General features: G+C 42.3%; 1 long non-coding RNA gene across 1 annotated transcript; it reads right to left on the minus strand.

Moving 5' to 3' along the window:
• Window positions 1-274: 274 nt before the first annotated feature.
• Window positions 275-2,015, minus strand: LOC133923450 (uncharacterized). The gene is made up of 2 exons (XR_009910628.1): window positions 1,712-2,015; window positions 275-675 (listed from the first exon to the last, which is right to left on the minus strand). It is a non-coding gene; the product is annotated as an uncharacterized LOC133923450 (long non-coding RNA).
• Window positions 2,016-20,508: the final 18,493 nt, after the last annotated feature.

Genomic DNA, 20,508 nt, shown 5'->3' on the forward strand with positions numbered 1-20,508 from the left:
AATATTGCAACTGGTTCACTCAGGGATAAATCAAATGCACTGAAATCACTTGGATGAGCCAAGAGGAGGAAGAGAAAAATCTGTCAATTTACAGTACAATACTTCTATAGAGCACGGTTGGTTGGTTGCTAGAGACAATGAGAAGATTAAACAGGTTAATGGATCAAACTAAGACAAAAAATGCAATATGATGCAAGCTTACATTAATCAAATGCAAGCTGGCATTACTTGGATACAAGCTAGATACAAACTGGTTCATCCAGCAAGCTGACAATTTCATACAAGTTGTTTCATTCATGCAACCTGGATACAATTTCGGCCTTGAAATCACTTGGATACACATACAGCCAGTACACACATATGCTATAAATCACTTGGATACATATGCTAGAAGAGTTCCAAACACAACACCTACACATACAGCCCGTACACACACTTTCTACTGAAACCCCACTATTTTTCTTTGCAAATTCTTTCTGAACTTCAAAAATTTGGTTCTTCATATCAAGTACATGCTTCGTAACTCTAAAATCTGAAACTTCACATCACAAAATTCAACAAATGCATCCGTTCCACCTATAGAGGAGTTTCACCTATGACCTTCCCCTTCACCAAGACCCCCAAATACTTGACATAATCTTTCTCCCACTTGTAAAATCCACAAGTTCTATCATTCTGCATCCAAAACATACCTCAATCAAAATTCCAGCAACATAAAAATGCATCAGATTCACACAACTATTGTAGGTACAACATTACGAAATGCTTCCCATTGCTCGACTGTCATACTTATTCATGCTTTTAGGCAGAATGTTAGTAAAAAAATGAAGAATGTGCAATCAAAGATGACAATCACACACTAATACATGGAATCAAAATGCCAACTAAAGACGTCCAAATGGGCCGTGCCTACTGGGCCGGCCCAAGGCACGGCACTGTAGGCACGGCCCAGGCACGGCACGGCCCGATTACCGACGGGCCGGGCCGGCACGGCACGACGCCACGGGTCGTGCCTGGGACGAGCGCACGGCACGACGGGCCGGCACGGCACGGCCCGGTCAAGTCGGGCCGGCACGGGCACGGCCCGGCACGGTCCGGCCTGGCACTATTTTCTATTTTTTTATTTATATTTTTAATTTTTTAGCTATTTTTAAATATTTTTTTTATCTATTTTTAAATATTTTTATCTATTTTTTTATTTGTTTTTATCTATTTTCTATATATTTTTTATGTATTTTTTCATTTTTTAATATTTTTTTATCTATTTCAGCCCGTCGGGCCGACCGGGCCGTCGGGCCGAAATCGCGCCTGGACCGGCCCGGCACGGCACGGTCACTGACGGGCCGTGCCGTGGGCCGAGGGGAAGGCACGCGGGCCGGCATGGCACGGCCCGTTACTGTAGATGGGCCGTGCCGTAGCCGGACCGTGCCGAGTCGGGCCCGTGCCGGGCCGGCACGAACGGCCCATTTGGCCATGTTTAATGCCAACAACATAAAAACACACAAGATTCACACAACTCACCGGTATATTATTCTATAACACCATAACTTCTTGGTTGCTTGCTCTGTGGCTTAACAACTGGAATCCCACACACTAGGCAATCAACATGTGGTAGCTCCTTCCCCTTCATAACGCTTCTGCTAGAACCAGCACTAGACTTCCCTAAAACTCTAACGAACTGTGACATTATGCCTCTTCCACAAATGCGTACCTTGGCAGAGGATGAGGGCGTGGACGAGGAGGACCATTGGGGTGGGCAAGGAGCAAGCCGGCGACGAAGGCGAGGGGGAGCACTGGGGTGGGCAAGGAGCATGCCGGTGATGAAGGAGAGGGGGAGCACTATTTCATCGGGGATACGAATGTTTGCCTTCAACGAGTGCAAAATGGTTCAGTTTTACCATCTGGCGCCGGGGGAAAGAATAGCCAAGGGCAGAGGCAAAAATGTCCATACTTGAATAGCATATGCCAAGGGCAGGCTCCAGTCATCTAAAATGACGCTACTCGAATTCGCAAAGATTGTAATGGCACTGGCCCAGTATCATTTTTCCAATAGAATTTTTCAAAACATCGTTTTCATAATGGCATGAATCTAATTTACCCTTCCTTATTTTGCTCTTTCATGAGGCTAATCTTTTCCTTCGATCCAGCACATTGTGTCACATGTATCTTTTCAAAGATATCTGGCCGCACTGCCGACCTCGCAAGCAAAACAAACAAATTAACTACGAACAACACCTACACATACAGCCCATACACACACTTTCTATTGAAACCCTCTTATTTTTCTTTGCAAATTCTTGCTGAACTTCAAAATTTTGGTTCTTCATATCAAGTACATGCTTCGTAACTCTAAAATCCGAAACTTCACATCACAAAATTCAACAAATGCATCCGTTCCACCTATAGAGGAGTTTCACCTATGGCCTTCCCCTTCATCAAGACCCCTTAAATACTTAACATAATCTTTCTCCCACTTGTAAAATCCACAAGTTATATCATTCTGCATCCAAAACATACCTCAATCAAAATTCCAACAACATTAAAATGCATCAGATTCACACAACTATTGCAGGTACAACATTGCGAAATGCTTCCTATTGCTCGACTGTCATACTTATTCATGCTTTTAGGCAGAATGTTAGTAAAAAAAATGAAGAATGTGCAATAAAAGATGACAGTCACACACTAATACATGGAATCAAAATGCCAGCAACATAAAAACGCACAAGATTCACACAACTCACCGGTATATTATTCTCGCACTTAAAAAAAACACCATAACTTCTTGGTTGCTTGCTCTGTGGCTTAACAACTGAAATCCCACACACTAGGCAATCAACAAGTGGTAGCTCCTTCCCCTTCATGGCCCTCTCCACGGCGCCCGTTGCCAGCGCCATCATGATGACCGAAGACCGGGGGGGGGGCGCGTTTTCAACCCCCCATCACTTCGCGCAAAGGCCATGATGACCGTCTTTCCATTTATGGCACCTTGAAACTCGTGCCCTCCCTTTCGGGGCACGCTACCGTCGGCGAGTATTTAAGGGAGCCGGCGGGCACGGACAAAGACAGTTGAGTCAGTTGATTCAGAGGATTCTCAGAGGCCGAAGAACATCTTCGTACAAGCATAGAAGCTGAGACCACCGAAGAACAAGGAGATCGAAGCTCTAGGATAGACAAACATTCTTGTAACCAGTAACATTCCTGGGAGACATTCTCAGGGCATTTATAGCATCCACACAGGAGTAGGGTATTACGCTTAGCGCGGCCCGAACCTGTCTAAAAATCCCTCCAGTGCATTTACTGCGTTCTGCATTAGATCATTCCACCCTACCTGCCATCGCATTTACACCCATTTATTTCTCCCGCAAACATATTCAGAATCATCCCCCGGCCGAATCTCAAAAAGGGGTCCCTCAGGATCCCTGCGATAGGAGTTCACCCTCCGACAGCTAGCGCGCCAGGTAGGGAGGTTGCATCCCTGAATTTGTTTATTTTTTTCTGCAGAAAAAATGGCAGGTGACCATCGTCTCCGGCGCACCGGCTCCAGCTCCAGTGAGGAAATGGAGCCCCTCGCGCAGGAGGCCCCAGTCGCTGCTGCTTCTCAGCAGCAGCCACGGTCCGCACGCACGGCGCTCCCCTCTCAGGGGGACCATGGCGCTGGGCCCAGTAGGGCCACCGCCGCCATCGCTAGCGCACCGCCTAACCCTCAGCACCAGACTTCCCCGAAACCGTAACGAACTGTGACATTATGCCTCTTCCACAAATACGTACCTTGGCAGAGGATGAGGGCGTGGACGAGGAGGACCATTGGGGTGGGCAAGGAGCAAGTCGGCAACGAACGCGAGGGGGGGCACTGGGGTGGGTAAGGAGCATGCCGGCGACGAAGGAGAGGGGGAGCACTATTTCACCGGGGATATGAATGCTTGCCTTCAACGAGTGCAAAATGGTTCAGTTTTACCATCTGGCGCCGGGGGAAAGAATAGCCAAGGGCAGAGGCAAAAATGTCCATACTTGAATAGCGTATGCCAAGGGCAGGCTCCAGTCGTTTAAAATGACGCCACTCAAATTCGCAAAGATTGTAATGGCACTGGCCCGGTATTATTTTTCCAATAGAATTTTTCAAAACATCGTTTTCATAATAGCATGAATCTAATTTACCCTTCCTTATTTTGCTCTTTCATGAGGCTAATCTTTTCCGTCGATCCAGCACCTTGTGTCACATGTATCTTTTCAAAGATAACGTTGTTCTACGTTTCTAGCGCCGGCTGCACTGCCGACCCCGCAAGCAAAACAAACAAACAATCTACGAACAACGCATCAAAAACCGATTTCCGTGCTGAACATATCGAAGTCATGTATCATATGTGAGCACCTACGTACACTGCCAATGGTGATATGTCTTTCTCACGCCGCATCTGCGACTGCGGACCATACTGACAGGGCCAGCACGCCGGCCGTCTAAACCTACTGCCAAGGTCAAGCCGCACGGATGCACGCTGCAGACTTTTTGTGCTGCTGATGCGAAAGATCTCGACCCCATACGGCTCCCGCTCCTTATCTTCCACAGCCTTTGCTTTGATAGGCAACGGGAGATCAGCCACGACATCGCTGCCGGGCAGATGTTTTCGCGAGCAAGGCGCGCGGCCTAGGCAGCTGGACTGATTGGGCACGTACGTACTCTGCCGTTCAACACCTCCATAGGACCGCCGAAAGCAGTATCGTTTTTAATTGCATTCATGATCACGTGTCACGGATCCTATCTTGTCGGACCTACGTGCAAACATGACAGCTACCTTGGTTATGGACTGGGGCTGCATTATTGAGCTGAGGAGCATTCCATTCGCCTTGACTATCACGAACAAAGAGAGAACAACGCTTCGGTGAAGGAGTGGAGACGTGAGGGTACAATTTTAACCACTATAATTTAAATTCTAATTACCATTATTTATATACATATGAGTACTTTTAATGGTAGTTTTTTAACGTGTGTCTGCGCACACTTGCGGGTGTGTAAGTAGTGGATTGTATGCGTCACTTTGTAATCCAAGAAAAAAGGAAACTGTCAAAAAAGCGATCGCCATTGAAACCTGTCTACGCTACTACGAAAGCAATGTGCTATTTAAATAGAGAAATCAAGGCGCGGGGAACGTCTGTTCGGATCGGAATATACACTTTTTGTACATCGCCAGCTTATTTTGATCCCATTACTCCGAAAAAGAAGTAGTCAATAACGTCATTTTCACTTTGAGTTACACTGTCGATCTCATGATCGTTGCTTTAGCGCACAACCGTGCAAGCCGTTTTACAGAAACCGAATCGTGAAGATCAAATGTTCAGCCTTCCCTGTCAGCTGTTTATGAAGGCCAAATTGTGAATCTGACCGGATCACAGCGAGTTAGACACGGTTCGACAAAATAATATAGTTGATATCAAATAGATAAAAGATCGGCGTCAACCATTCCGAGTAGGCTTCAAAATGTAGGGGTTTCCCTTCTTTTTTTAAATATATATACGAGAAACCAGGCACATTCGCATTCAAAATTAATCCGACCAGAACATAAATCTTGATATAATAAGTGTATATACTCACATCCCTTACCAACCGAGCTTAAATGTAGCGCTTCATATGGTCATCTTGAACTAGGTGGGATTTCTTTCACCAATCTTTGGTGCATGCTATTAAATTAAGCGCTCTCAGATTAAAATCAAAGATTTGATAGATAAATAACCCTTTTATTAGGTCAATATGATTTAGGTTATTAATGTTAACATAGTCAATGGCACAAACATTTTTTATAGTATACAAGATTTAATTTTATAGATACTATGTGATGAACTTGGGGTTCCAAACACCTTAAAGGGATGAATGTCAAGGTCGAAGAAGAGCTTCACAAATATATAAGGACCAATTGGTTAGATAAGTAAATATGGTGTCTCACTTGTGTAGATATGTTTGTATTTTTTTTTACGTATTATGAAGAGGATTTGGGTTTCGTAGTTTGATCTAGTGTCATTAGATTAGTTATCTAGTAGGTGATACACACATTAGGTTTGGATATCTCTAATAGACCAGAGAAAGATCCAAGATATCAAGAAAAAGAAGCTACAAGAATCAGGACATGAGATAGATTGAATTGGACAAGTTCTTGAAACACAGGTAACCTTATCATACGATGAGATCACCGTATCATATGGTGGTTGTCACCGTAACATACAATAGTGGATATTCCAAAGGCCACAAAGTTTTCTAAGTCATCGTACCATATGGTGGGGTCACCGTATAACGATAGGCACCGTACCACGAGATAGAGTATCATACGGTGAAGATCAAGTCACCATATTATATGGTGTGACAAGTCCGTATCATATGGTGGGTCACTATATCATAAGGTGACTATAGAGAAGGATCAATCGGTCAAGTTTCTAACCGTTGGAATGGTGGCCACCGTATCATATGGTGACAGGAGTTTATGGGTAGATTCCTCTAATGATTAGTTCTTAGAGTTGGCCCTATAAATACTCCACCCTCTGGCCATCTGAAGGTTGCTGGAGCTAGAGGGAGTGTTGCTACCCATATTTGAGAGCTCTTTTCACCCAACTGAAGATATTAAAATTCAAGGCAATTAGCAAAAGATTACAAACTTGATTAGTACTAGTTTAGGGATAATGTGCATTTAGCTAGGTGATTAGCCTAGAATTGGCTCAAGTGAGTGATCCACACTTGTTACTCTTGATGTTTGCCTACACCCAGACATGCAGCTTGCCGGTGGTGAGTCATGCGAGACCTTCAAACTGATTTGTGGAGCGGCCGCAAGCATAATGAGCAGGAGGAGTGATCTGTGCCTGAGTGGCAAAGCACTACCATAGTGAAGAGGGTAGTGAGCATCCGGGTGCGCCTATTAGAAGACCCAATGGTGTGTAGAGAGCTCTAACGGTAAGAACCATAAAGTTATCTAATCTGGGAGCTTGACCCTTGTGAGGGGCTCCAACATGGTCTAGGGGTGAGAGGTAACTCACCGATACTGTAACATCCCAAGTTTTAGCATTTTAGAATATAGCAAAATTCACTCCTTTTTAAAAATCTACTTATTAAAAACATAAAATCAAGAAATATATTTATATATATATATATATATGAATATATAGATATATACACACACATGTTTGTATATATCTAAATATATTATTTTGGCTAAGTATTTCAAAGAACACCAAAATAATTTATAAATTAATCCCTGAAATAATTTTAATCATATGCATTTTTATTTATTTGTTTTATGGTTATTTGAGTGGAGAATTGAATTTGAATGTCTCTCAAATTCAAATATATTCTTAGATTCAATTTTGCTGAAATCCAAACAAATGCAAATCTTTTGAATTCAAATCCTCTCCCAAATCTTAGAGCTTCAAATCCAAATCAAAATTCATATAAATTCATTTGAATTTAACCCCATCAATATCCAAACCCTTTTCTCTTAACGGGACGCCTCTCTCTCCTTTCTATTCTATGCAGCCCGTTTGCACAGCCCAGCCGGCCTAGGGTGCTCACTCTCCTCCCCCCGCGCATGCAGGCCACAATGCGCTCCGTGGCCCAACTCCCGCGCTCGCCCGGACCAGCACCCGCACGCGCACATCAGCTCGCAGCCGCTCGCTCGCTCGCACTCATTCGCTCTGGTCTCACTGACACGCGGGCCCCACTATCGCCGCTTTTCTCCCTCCTCCGGTGCATGCCGTTGCGCTATCTGCGTAACACCGCTGTGGCTAACGCATTGACGCATTCAAAGCACCGGCCACTTTTTCGCCCGCCCACTCCTCTCTCTGCTCTCTCCCCTATCTCTGCTCTCTTACGCGCAGTCTGAGGCAGCCCATGACACCGAGCAATTTCCGGTAGGTGCCACCACTGAGAAGCCATGCCACACCTTCTCATTGCCGCTACCACCTCCTGCTCCTTCTCACCCTATAAATTGGGCATGTCACCCAGCTTTTTCCCCTTTCTCCACACTCGGTCCACCATCACCGCACACTTGACCGCCACCGTTGTAGTGTTGTCGCCACCCTTTCCCCATGAGCATCTGAGGAGCACTAGAAGGCAGCTATCTTTCCCGTGCCACCCTTCCTCGCCTAGGAGTCGGACGGTAGCACACCTAAACTTAAGGCTAAGCAGACACCACCGTTGTTGAAGCTTCGCACCGCCGGTTGCCACCCCACCCTTCGTCGTTTCCAAGCCCGGTGAGCTTCCTCATCCCCTCTTGCTCCCTCCTAGCTAGAATATCATTGCTCTTGAGCCCCACCCCCATTGTGCGACATCTTCAGCCATGAGCTCGTTCCCCGCCGTCGTGTCGAGCTCGCCACTAGCGCTCGCCTTGCCCTAGCTGAGTCGGCCTTCATGTCGTGGTGTTTCCTATGAGCCATGGTCATTGGTTGCATATGCCCTACGCGGTCGATTAGCACTCTGCTACTACCCAGCTGCTGCTCCGCCGCCTTAACCCGCTTCGGCCGCCGTCTGATGCCTCTCCGGCTACTGCCTACCGTAGTTAAGTCCCCAAGCGAATCCCTCAAAGCAAGTAGATGCCCAGCACCCATTCATCGTCATAAGTCCCTGGCAGGAACACGATTTAGTCGAGCCCTCAGCATCGTACTGCCATGATTACTCACCGCAGTGTCCCCTCTACTGTTGCTTCGCTCTGCCGGTGAGCTCGCGCGTGTGTGGCAGGCCTTTGGCCTGTTGGCACAACCCAGCCGAGTAGGCTATGGCTCGACCCAGGAATAGCTAGCCTGCTGGCCAGCCCAGCAAACTAAGGTCGTGCCCGTAGCCCACAAAACCAATCAACCCAACCCATGTGGGGCCACTGTGTAGCCCAGCCTAGGCCCATGCCTTGGTTCAATCCAGTCCAATCTTGTACTATTTAGTGGGCCCTACCTAGTTATTTTTCAGTGGGACCTGTGGGGCCCACCCATGAATACTGTCATTTCATAATTTCTTGATTTAATTTAGATTAAATCTTCCGTGAGTCATAACTTCTCCGTTCTGATTCCGATTCTGGCGATTATTTCACCTAAATTCATCTAAATTCAATATATATATTTCTATCTTAGTGTGATATCTATTAGGGCTCAATTGGTATTAAATTTGGTGTTATTTGATTCTTCTTTAGTATAGCTCGTTCTTGACCACTGTCACGTCAGCAGAGCTGGAGGACTTCGTTGAGGAACCGGAGAACCCCGAATTCGACCAAGGTTTAGAAGAAGACTTCGAAGAAGGCAATTTCTATCTCCTTGATCATTTTTAGCCCATGTTTTTCAATAATCTAAATTGATCAACTTAAAACCTGACTTATTATCGCATGTGCTATGTATTGTGTTATTTCTAACTACTTGCAGTAGTTAAATCCTATCAAACAAATATCATACCTTAAATGTCTTATCCAGAATACATATCACCCTAGGATTTACCTGTCATTATCTATATTAACATCGGACGACGCCATGATATCTAGCATGCTTAGGATGGAATACTTCTCCTTAGATATGTCACTAGTGGAATACATCTCTTCGGAGTTGTCGCTTCACTTTTAATCAGTTCAACTCATATGCCATGAACCTTTGGTAACCGTGGATTCCTTCATGTGGTGTGCGATATGGTGTGTGATGTGTAAAATAGGTGAAAACAGTTTTGGCGGGGGCAAGTAGAGTAGTCCTCCAATAAGGATGCTCTTGAGGGGCTTAAGTTACCTCTGTGGTATTCAGTGCCAGCTGAAGATGTCTGCCCAGCCGTATAAGTATTGAATCGTTGCACCATCAAGCTAAGCTACCCCAGTGCAACCATGAGTCATGTATGGACAGGACTTGACTTTTCTATCTCCTGGCCAAATTGGACATTTTACTAGGAGGCCAAGGGGAGCAACGAGGACCCAAGCGCCTATCAGGTGCTCTACATTTGTGTTTCGGACCCAGCCACACTGTGATGGTCATTAGGGGAGTACACTTTGTACGAGACCTGGAGCACTAGGGACATCTCGAAGTAGTGTCCTGCGAAGGAAGGCGATTGAAGCGCCTTAGTATGATTCGCTCATCCGCTTGCAACTGGTGGAGGCTGAGCATATCATGTGGGTACAGTGTACAACCTTTGTAGACTGTAAATCTATTTGAATAGCTGTGTCTATGGTCATGGATATGACATTTGGTTAGACTCAGGGGCATGTGTATCTTTGATGAGTGAGTGTGTGGACTAAATGTCCGTATAATGAGGTTGTTGGCTCAGTCTGCCAAGAGTTGTATAGTACTAGAGATATGCCAGACATAATGATAGGGACATGGGAGCAAGGTGTAGCCCCTCCCAAGACCGAAAACCCCCCAAATATACATTGTTACTTTGTTTACTCCGTTTGAAAGTTATTAGTAAAGAATATAACTGGATACCTGCATAAACTGTTTTACGCTTAAACTAAACCGTAAAGCCTTATCCTTGAGTCATCCTTTATGCATCTATCAACACCTTGATATAGTATAAGACTTGCTGAGTATCTTCCATACTCATTCATGCTATCATTCAGATGAGAAAGCAGATAACGACTTCGCTGGAGATGAAGGCGCAGATGAGGAGTAGATTAGTGGTTGCATTCGCACCCTAGCTGCCTGTGGATTTGGGATGTTGTTCCTCTATGCTTTTGTTAACTTGTTGGCCAAGGCTTGTAATACTCTATTGTTTAAAACATTTGTATTTTTGTAACTGTAGCGAAAATGGCCCTATTAGGTCATGATTGTGATTTTGATGATTAATGGCAATATAGTCAATGGGACTAACATGTTCATCAAGAATATACGTTAGTAGGTCTCATGGATGCAATAAATGAAGAAGCCACCAAAGTCAGGACAAAGTTTGATTGAATTGGAGAAGTCTCAAGGAAAATGACTACACCAGATGGTCCGATGATACCACAATTATACACATCGGAGTGTTCCTCCCAGGTGTGTTATACTCACCGGATGGTCCGATGCTCTAAGGGGTATACACACCAGAGCATTCTTGTCAGAAGAAGCCAGAGGAGTTTCCACTCATCGGATGGTCCAGTGATAGGAGCAAAAGCACACCGGAGCATTTCTTGCAAGGGGTTTTCAGAATTGAAGAGTGAAGATCAAGGTACCAGATGGTCCAGTGATCAATGTTGTGTGCACCGAAGGCTTCACCGGAGCATTTAATAGAATGTGTGAAAAATCCAAAGAAGACTAAATTCTACACACCGGAAAGTCTGGTGATCTGAAGATCAAAGCACCAGACAGTTGAACAATGAAGAATTGGCTCGATCAGGCTCCAGTATACGCATCGGATAGGTCGGTGATGGAAATGGAGTATACACCGGATAATCCGGTGATCAGAAGAAGTTTGAGTGGAGTTCCAACAGCTAGTATCTACTGATGTACACACCAGATGGTCCGGTGCTTGTATTTTGTTGTCACCGGATCATCCGGTGTTCACAGAAAAGTTGAGTTGTTGGGATAACAGCTAGTCCGTGGAGTTGAGGCTATATATACCCCTCCACTCATTCAGTTGAAGGTGCTGGAGTCCATAGAATCCCATATACACTTGAGAAGACATCCAAGTCACAAAATTTCTTGTTCATCCAAGGCAATTAAGCACACCATTAGATAGTGATCAGTGCTTATAGGTCTAGAGAGTAGTGTTGCTAGGTGCTGCAACCTAGAGAGTAGATCAAGGAGTGATCCAACCGTGTACCGAGAGGTACGCCGGTGTGTTAGAGTCTTTGTGACTCGCCGGTAACTTGTTGACCCTCTGAGTTGGTGTGGAACGGCGGCAATAAGAATGTGTGGGGACGCGAAGGCCCTTGTTGTTGTGACTAAAGATCCGAAGTGAAGACGGCGTACAAGTAGTCGGAAGAGAGGTTAGTGGTGAGACCTCGTATTGGTGGTTTGGTGGCTCATCATGCTTAAAACCTTATCTTGGTGACTTGGTAGCTCAAGAGTCGTGACCGGAAGAGACTCGACGACCGGGAGCAAATCCTTTGTAAAGCTCCAACGTGGACTAGGGGTGGCTTGTGTGCCACTGATACCACAGGATAAAAAATCCCTTGTGCCTAGTTTGTGTCTCTACCTTATTTATGTTTTCGTATTTACATACTTGTAATTGACCTTGCTATAGTAGGTTACAATCCTCTTAAGTGGTAGAGTAGACACACTAGATAAACTTAGAGCACATTTAGATAGAAATTGAGATAGATTTATCTTGTGAAGTTTTGCAGCTATTAGTTTTTAAGTGTCCTAAATCACCTCCCTCTTAGGATATTGTCGTTCCTCACAGTTGGTATCAGAGCCTCGTTCTCTTGATAGGCTTAATATCTTAGAGTTGTGACGTCCGAGGTTGGGATAGATACCCATAATGCTCCACTTTTCAACGGCACTAATTTCCCCTGACGAAAAATTCTAATGACATATTATTTGCAAGCTAAAGGTTTAGATATTTGAGAGTCACCGAGGAAGGGATGGGGCAACCCTCACCAAAAAGGAGAAGCAATTAGATGCATTGACCAAGAGTATTTTTTATCATCTTTATGTCTCGATGCACTTAATGGTGTTTATTCTCTCACCAATGCACATGATATTTAGAATAGCCTCATCGAAATACATGAAGGCACAAAAGATGCGCGCAATGAAAACTATCATGTGCTAGTAACTAAGCTCAATGGTATCAAACTACCCCATGAAAATGCTAATGATATGTATTCTCATTTGAATATTCTTGTCAATGAGATCAATGGGCTAGGTTTGACACAAATTAGAGATGATCAAGTGGTGAGAAGAATACTTTAAGCTCTTCTTCCGAAGTACAAGCTAATTGTCTCCATTATCTACGACAACCATGACATGAGCAAGATGACTCCAAGTCAAGTTCTCGGCAAGATCACCGCCCATGAGATGATCATGAACATGGGGGTTGAAGCTTCTACCTCATCTGACATCAAGAACCTTACCCTCACAAGAAAGCAAGCTCAATGTCAACACATGAAGGTAAGGATGAGAAGATAAGAGCAAGAGTCAAGCTCAAGTGAAGATGATGATGATCAAGATGAAGGAGCTATGAAGAGGATGATCAAAGCACATCAAGCGATGAATAAATTGATCCCAAGTTTGCTAAACTCATGTTACAAGTAGAGACATCAAGAGGATCAATACTAAGATTGATCATCCAATCTCCTTAAAAGACTTGGTCAAAATAATTGATCATATCAAGAAAGAGAAGAAGATCAAGAGCAAGAGGGAGACCAGAACAAGAAGCAAAGCATTCGCAAGCATAGGAAGATAGGTGAGCGACGATGAAGAATCAATTGTTTTGACATTAAGCTTTCTCTCAATTCAATTTATTAGAATTCCTAGTGTAGGTTTTTCATATGGTAGGTTACTTGTGTTTCTCTCTTTCTTATATGCAACCTACATGGTTTATTAGTTGTAGGTTCTTTACATGGCACTAGTTTTATAATTGGTATCTTTAATGTGCCATGATTCAATCTATAGGATAAATCCTCATTGTTATAAATAATAAGTGCATATATTTCACAAGTATTCAACACTTGTATGCACGCATATAGGGACAGTATATCCTATGGGTTGTGATTTTGAGACTAACATGTGTTTCAAGTAATATGTTTTGTAGTCTCATGGAGTGATCAACACATCCCCGGATGTATGCAATGTTTAAAGACTTCAATTGATATAATTGTCAATTATTTTGTTCATTTAAGCTACCTCCATGTATAATATGGATTAAACTATCTATCTCTCATATTGTCAAGTTGTGTATATGTTTATTTCTCTTCTATGTATGCACGTATATAGGGGGAGTTTAAATCATATTATGTGAGTTTCATGAATTGTGATCAATATGTCTTTATTCCAATTGGTACCATATTCTCAAATTGTATTACATCAACTGGCATCCTTTATATTGGTATCATTTTATTGGATTAAGATTTATGAAGCTCTCTCTCATGTGCTCTAATGTCTTTCCTTGAGTTCAACATGTTTTTGTAGCCCTTTTTGAGATTGTTGAAAAAGAGGGAGAAGTTTGATGACCAAAGCAAAAAAGCAAAATATAAGATATCTAGGAATACCAAAGTTGACAAAGGGGAGAAGAAGAAGAAGATACAAGAAGCAACATGAGGCACCTAGGTTGACAAAAGGGGAGAAGCTCTTGCATGGGTCGATTAAAGGAGATAGTGGCAATGGAGAAAGGCAGAGCCATAACAAAAGGGGGACTAAGTGGTAAGAATATGCATCCAAGCAGTGTGGTAAGGCTTTGTGCTCTTTACAATTGGTATCATTTATTATTTCCACTTGCTTTAGTTGTGTTATCATCAATCAACAAAAAGGGAGAGATTGTAATGAAAATGACCCTATTAGGCCATGATTGTGATTTTGATGATTAATGACAATATAGTCAATGGGACTAACATATTTGTCAAGAATATACGTTAGTAGGTCTTATGGATGCAATACATGAAGAAGCCACTGAAGTCGGGACAAAGTTTGATTGTATTGGATAAGTCCGAGGGAAAATGACTGCACCGGATGGTCTGGTGATACCACAATTGTACACACCTGAGTGTTCCTCCCAGGTATGTTATACTCACCGGATGGTCCGATGCTCTGAGGGCTATACACACCGCAGCATTCTTATCAGAAGAAGCCGGAGGAGTTTCCATTCATGGGATGGTCCGGTGATGGGAGCAGAAGCACACCGGAGCATTTCCTGCAGAGGGGTTTCCAGAATTCAAGAGTTAACATCAAGGCACCGGATGGTCCGATGATCAATGATGTGTGCACCGGAAGCTTCACCAGAGCATTTAACAGAATGCGTGAAAAATCCAAAGAAGACGAAGTTCTACACACCGGAAGGTCCGGTGATCTGAAGATCAAAGCACCAGACAGTTGAACAGTGAAGGAATTGGCTCGATCAGGCTCAAGTATACACACTAGATAGTCCAATGATGGAGATAGAGTATAACCCAGACAATCCAGTGATCAGAAGAATTTTGAGTGAAGTTCAAATGGCTAGTATCCACTGATGTACACACCGGATGGTCCAGTGCTTATACTTCTGTTGTCACCGGATCATCCGGTGTTCACAGAAAAGTTGAGCTATTGGGATAATGGCTAGTCCGTGGTGTTGAGGCTATATATACCCCTCCACTTATTCATTTGAAGGTGCTGGAGTCCAGAGAATCCCATATACACTTGAGAAGACATCTAAGTCACAAAAGTGCTTAAAGTGTTCATCCAAGGCAATTAAGCACACCATTAGAGAGTTATTAGTGCTTATAAGCTAAGAGAGAAGTGTTGCTAAGTGCTACAACCTAGAGAGTGGATTAAGGAGTGATCCAACCATGTACTGAGAGGTACGGCGGCGCCTTGAAATCTTTGTGACTCGTCGGTAACTTGTTGACCCTCCGATTTGGTGTGAAGCGGCGGCAAGAAGATTATGCGGGGACACGGAGGCCCTTGTCTTTGTGACTAAAGCTCTGAAGTGAAGATGGCGTACAAGTGATCGGAAGAGAGGTTAGTGGTGAGATCTCGCCTTGGTGGTTTGGTGGCTGATCATACTTGAGGCCTTGTCTTGGTGGCTTAGTAGCTTAAGAGCCGTGACCAAAAGAGATTTGACGACCGGGAGCATATCCTCTATGGAGCTCCAACGTGGACTAGGGTTGGCTTGTGTGCCACCGATACCACGAGATAAAGAATCCCTTGTACCAAGTTTGTCTCTCTACATTATTTACGTTTCCGTATTTACATACTTGCAATTTACCTTGCTAAAGTAGGTTGCAATCTTCTTGAGTGGTATAGTAGACACACTAGATAAATCTAGAGCACATTTAGATAGAACTTGACATAGGTTTATCTTGTGATGTTTTGGAGCTATTAGTTTCTAAGTGTCCTAATTCACACCCCCCTCTTAGGACGTCACCGTTCCTCATAGTAATCTTAATACTTTCATGTATGATTGTGATGCCACAATTATTATACTATGCATATAAACTATTTGATCCAAGGACTGATACAAGAGGCATAGGAGATCCTGGGAAAGGGGTCTTACAGATACCATGAAAAAAGTCATCATGTCGAGTTTGCACTCTCTATCTCATTTACATTCCACACTTTTATATTGCATTGTTTTCTCTTCCACATTTACCTTTCCTAGAATTGCATGTATAGTTATTAGGATTGGAACCTAGGGTGCAAAACTTCATTGCGATAGAGTACACTAGATAAACCTAAGATACTAATTGATTTAGAATTATCTTGTTATTTTGGAGTTGAATAGTTTTTAAAATCTTAATTCACCCTCACCCCCTCTTAGGGAGTCATCAGTATGGCTCACATTTGGACCTTTTGGCTTCATCGCCTAGTGAGAAAGTGATGACTGGAGACGGGATGGATATCAGTATGGATCCTCACTTTGACCGTACAAAGTTTCCCCATTGAAAATTTCTCATGTCTGGCTATCTAAAAGCAAAAGGATTATATGTTTAGAGAGTGGTAGATATCAATATGAACACCTTGTGTAGGCCCAATAATCCTACAAAAGCCAACAAAGAAGAGTTGCAATTCAATTTATTGCTAGAAATATTTTATTTTCATCTATTAGCATTGATGTTTTTAATCGTGTTTATCGTCTCATCAATGCACATGATATTTGGACCATGCTCATTGAAATTCATGATGATTCAAAAGATGTGTGTGAAGAAAAATATCATGTTGTCAAATCTAAGATGAGTAATTTTGTCATACTTCTACATGAAAATGCTAGTGACATGTAGTTGCGATTAAATGCTATTGTTAGGGAGCTCAATGGCATAGGATTGATACAAATAATAGATGAAGATGTGGCGAGAGAGATGCTTCGAGTTATCCTTCGGCCCTAGTATGACACCATCATTCACAACTGTGAAGATTTGAGCGAGATGACGCCCACAAAGGTGCTTGGGAAGCTCACCGCACATGATCTTTACTTATATGAAGGGTGATCTTCATCAAGCCAAAAGAGTCTTGCTCTTGCAAGCAAGCAAGAAAGGATGAAGATGAAGAAAGATTCAAGCTTAACCAAGTGAAAAAGATGATGATGATTCAAGTGAAGATGAAGTTGATCCAGAAATTATTGATATAATAAAAAAAAATTGGACAAAACTCTGAAGAAGGTCAATTCCAAAGGCGTCCCAATGACAATTGAATATGCCATCTTCATACACATTAGAACAAACAAAGAAGAAGTGTCTTTGATGTAAAGAAAGAGGGCACAACTTTTAGTATTGCCCATATCTTGCCTAAAAGAAGAAAAAGGACAAGCTCAAAGAAAAAAGGAGAAACAAATGAGAGAAAGAGAGAAGGCACTCACAAGCATAGGCAAGCGGGTATATGTGGAGGAAGATGAGGCATCACATGTGATTATGAAGCAATCTTAAGCAAGAGATTATGAACTCTCACCATCAAATTATCAATTCCTCCACCGACTCCATCGTCATCATCACACATGTGCCTCATGGCCAAAGGTAAAATTGAAAGAAATGTAAGTGATTATGAAACCGACTATGAATCTCTTACTTACGATGTACTTGTTAAAATAATCAATGAACAACAAAAGGCCCTAATAAAAATAACTAACAGGTTCAACATTCTTAAAGATATTCATCTACATTTGTTACTAATTATGATAAATTAGCTAGCAAATATGAATTGCTTAACAAGGAGCATGAAGAGCTTAATTGAAGGATCTTGAGCAACAACCTAAGACCTCAAAGAAATCATCCATCTCATTTTTTTCATGTCAATTATAAGATGAATGCTTCTAGTTCTTGTGATGATTTAATTTATATATCATGATCATCTACTTGAAATAAAAATATTTGTATTGAGACTAACGTTGCAAGTGAGAACAATGAGCACAAGCAAGAAATAGAAAAGCTTAAGAAGGACTTGGAAGAAATGAAGCAAAGTACTTATATTGTCTCTGGTCAATAACTTGATTGGCACTATTACACATCTTCTTATTCAATCTCTCTCATATTCTATGAGGTGTGGAACAAGAATGTATGTAATTGTGATAATCCACGTTTACTGATTTTATAACTTGTGGGCATGAGCTGAGGCCCTTTTCTAGTTATTTCAGCTTATTTTCTTCCTTGCTTTAGGTACTTGCCACAATGTTGTCTGTAAAAGCCCAAATTCTGAACCCAAAATAAATAAAAACAATTTTATAAAGGAAATAAAAACTTTTGCAAAACTAAATAAATCCTAAGTATATTTATATTTGTATACAAGCATATGTACATATATATAGTTAAGTATGTATGAGTATAAACATATATATATATGTGTGTGTGTGTGTGTGTGTGTGTGTGTGTGTGTGTGAGAAGGGCTATTTTCTTTATATAAGTGTATATTTATCAATAAATGTTGCTTGAATTGTTTGATTTCTTCTTCTGTGCTTATGTGTGTGTGTGTGTGTGTATTGAGTATATGTGATGCATACATGTATGTATGTATATACTAGAGAAAATACCTAGAAATGGAAATAGAAAAGGAAAATAAAAAAGGAAAACCATCTCAGGCCGTCTACACAAACCCCAACCCAGCCCCTCCTCTCTTCCTTCTGGCCGGACAGCCCAGCTTGGCCGCCCCCTTCTCTCTCCTGTCCCTTCCCTTCTCTGTTGGATTGCAACCTGATCGATCCGGCCCATGCGCGTGTGTGATAGCCCAACCAAGCCTGCCTTCTTCTCCTTCCTCCTCTCCTCTCTGCTCTCTGTTGTCGTCTGGCAACAAGGTGATCGGGGAGACCACACGACGTATTCGTCGAGTGCTGGGTGGAGATCAAGCCATGACCGCCAAAATAGAGTCGCCCAAGCTTCTGGAAGCTAAAGCCCATGGAGGAGCTAGCCAAGCCCGGGAAGAACACGAGATGGCCTCAAGATAGAGTGAGTCGGTCGCACAGGAAGAAGGTCAAATTTGCACGCTATGGAAAGCAATTGACCAAGAGATCAAAGGGGAAAGATTCTAGAAGGTGTGCACATGTTTTTGCCCAAGAGATAGAAAGTCGAGCTCTTTTGAATCACAATACGGAGTTTGTATCACCATCACCTTCAAAATTCGAGTCTAACTCAAATTACGAGCCCTCGAGCCCTCCCGTGTATATAAAGCCAGCCATAGAGCCTCCACAAAGCATTGCCAACCATGCGCCCATCTAACAGAGGCAAAAGCACCACCGAAACCCAATTCCTTATGAGCTTCGAAGCTCAAATCCGCCGCTCAGGATCACTAGCCTCACCAGAAGCCCACCTACACCGACCCGTAGCCTAGACGTGTTCACCATGAGCACGTGGTCCTATTCCACCGCTCGTCGGAGTAATCGAAGCCCAGTGACGACATTCCAGCATCATCATTGAGAGCACCACCACAGGAAACGAAATCGCCACTGCTCTATTCGATCGAAGCAAACAGAGGTGAGCCATCACCATCTAATCTGTGTTGAACAATTGAGATGAGATCTTGCGTATCCGTTCGGTCTAGTTAGATCCAGATCGAACGATCTTAGATCGATGATCCAGATTATATGAACTTAATGCCGGCAGTTACCGTAACGTGACGTCGTTAGCACCACGTCAACTGTCCATGTCAGTTTTCTTTTTATTTGTTTTTATGTTATGACGATGTCATATATAGTATATATTACATAATAAATAGTTTTCCAGTATAAAGATAATTTTTAAAAAAATAGGAATACATTAGAAAATAAATTTTAATAATATTTTCATAGTTTTATTTAATTTTTTAATGTTTTAAATAGTATTATAATTTAAATAAATGCTAAAAAATTCTAGAAAAATCCTAGAAAATCATAGATGACTTTGAAAAATTCTAGAAAAAAATCCTAATCACATATTTTCATCTTTAGTTAATCGTTTTTGTCCAATTTTAATCTTTCAAAGGCTGGAACTTTTATATGTTTAATTTGACCTGTTCTTTCATGGAAATGTTTGAAAAAGTATGATTTTGTGTGTGATGATGTTTGTTGTGTGATATTTGGTTCTTTTTGGATCTTGGTGTTTATGTATTGCCTTTTTGCTTATGTTTGCGAGTAGATATCAACGTTCCAAAGGAGCTAGAAGGACTTCATGACCAACTTTGAAGATTCAACTGAGTACGATGAAGGCAAGTTATGTTCTTGAACATATTTATCCTAGTTTTTAAAATATTTTATTTTACAAACATGCATGCTAATAATTTTATCAGGAATCCCAAGATTTAGGCTTTACCTTAGTTGTCCCTTATCAACCTTGCCGCCATGGTTTTGGTTATGGAAGGGTAGATGGTTCTTAGCCTTGATTTGGGTTGGTGATCATGATAATGGCTCTACGAAATATGATAATGGTCCTATGCAATAATGATGGAAGATGGTTTAATTTTTATAGCAACTTGGTATAGGAATTTAAGAATGGTTTGATGAGA

This window comes from Phragmites australis, chromosome 7 (genome assembly GCF_958298935.1).
Source record: "Phragmites australis chromosome 7, lpPhrAust1.1, whole genome shotgun sequence".
Classification (NCBI taxonomy): domain Eukaryota; kingdom Viridiplantae; phylum Streptophyta; class Magnoliopsida; order Poales; family Poaceae; genus Phragmites; species Phragmites australis.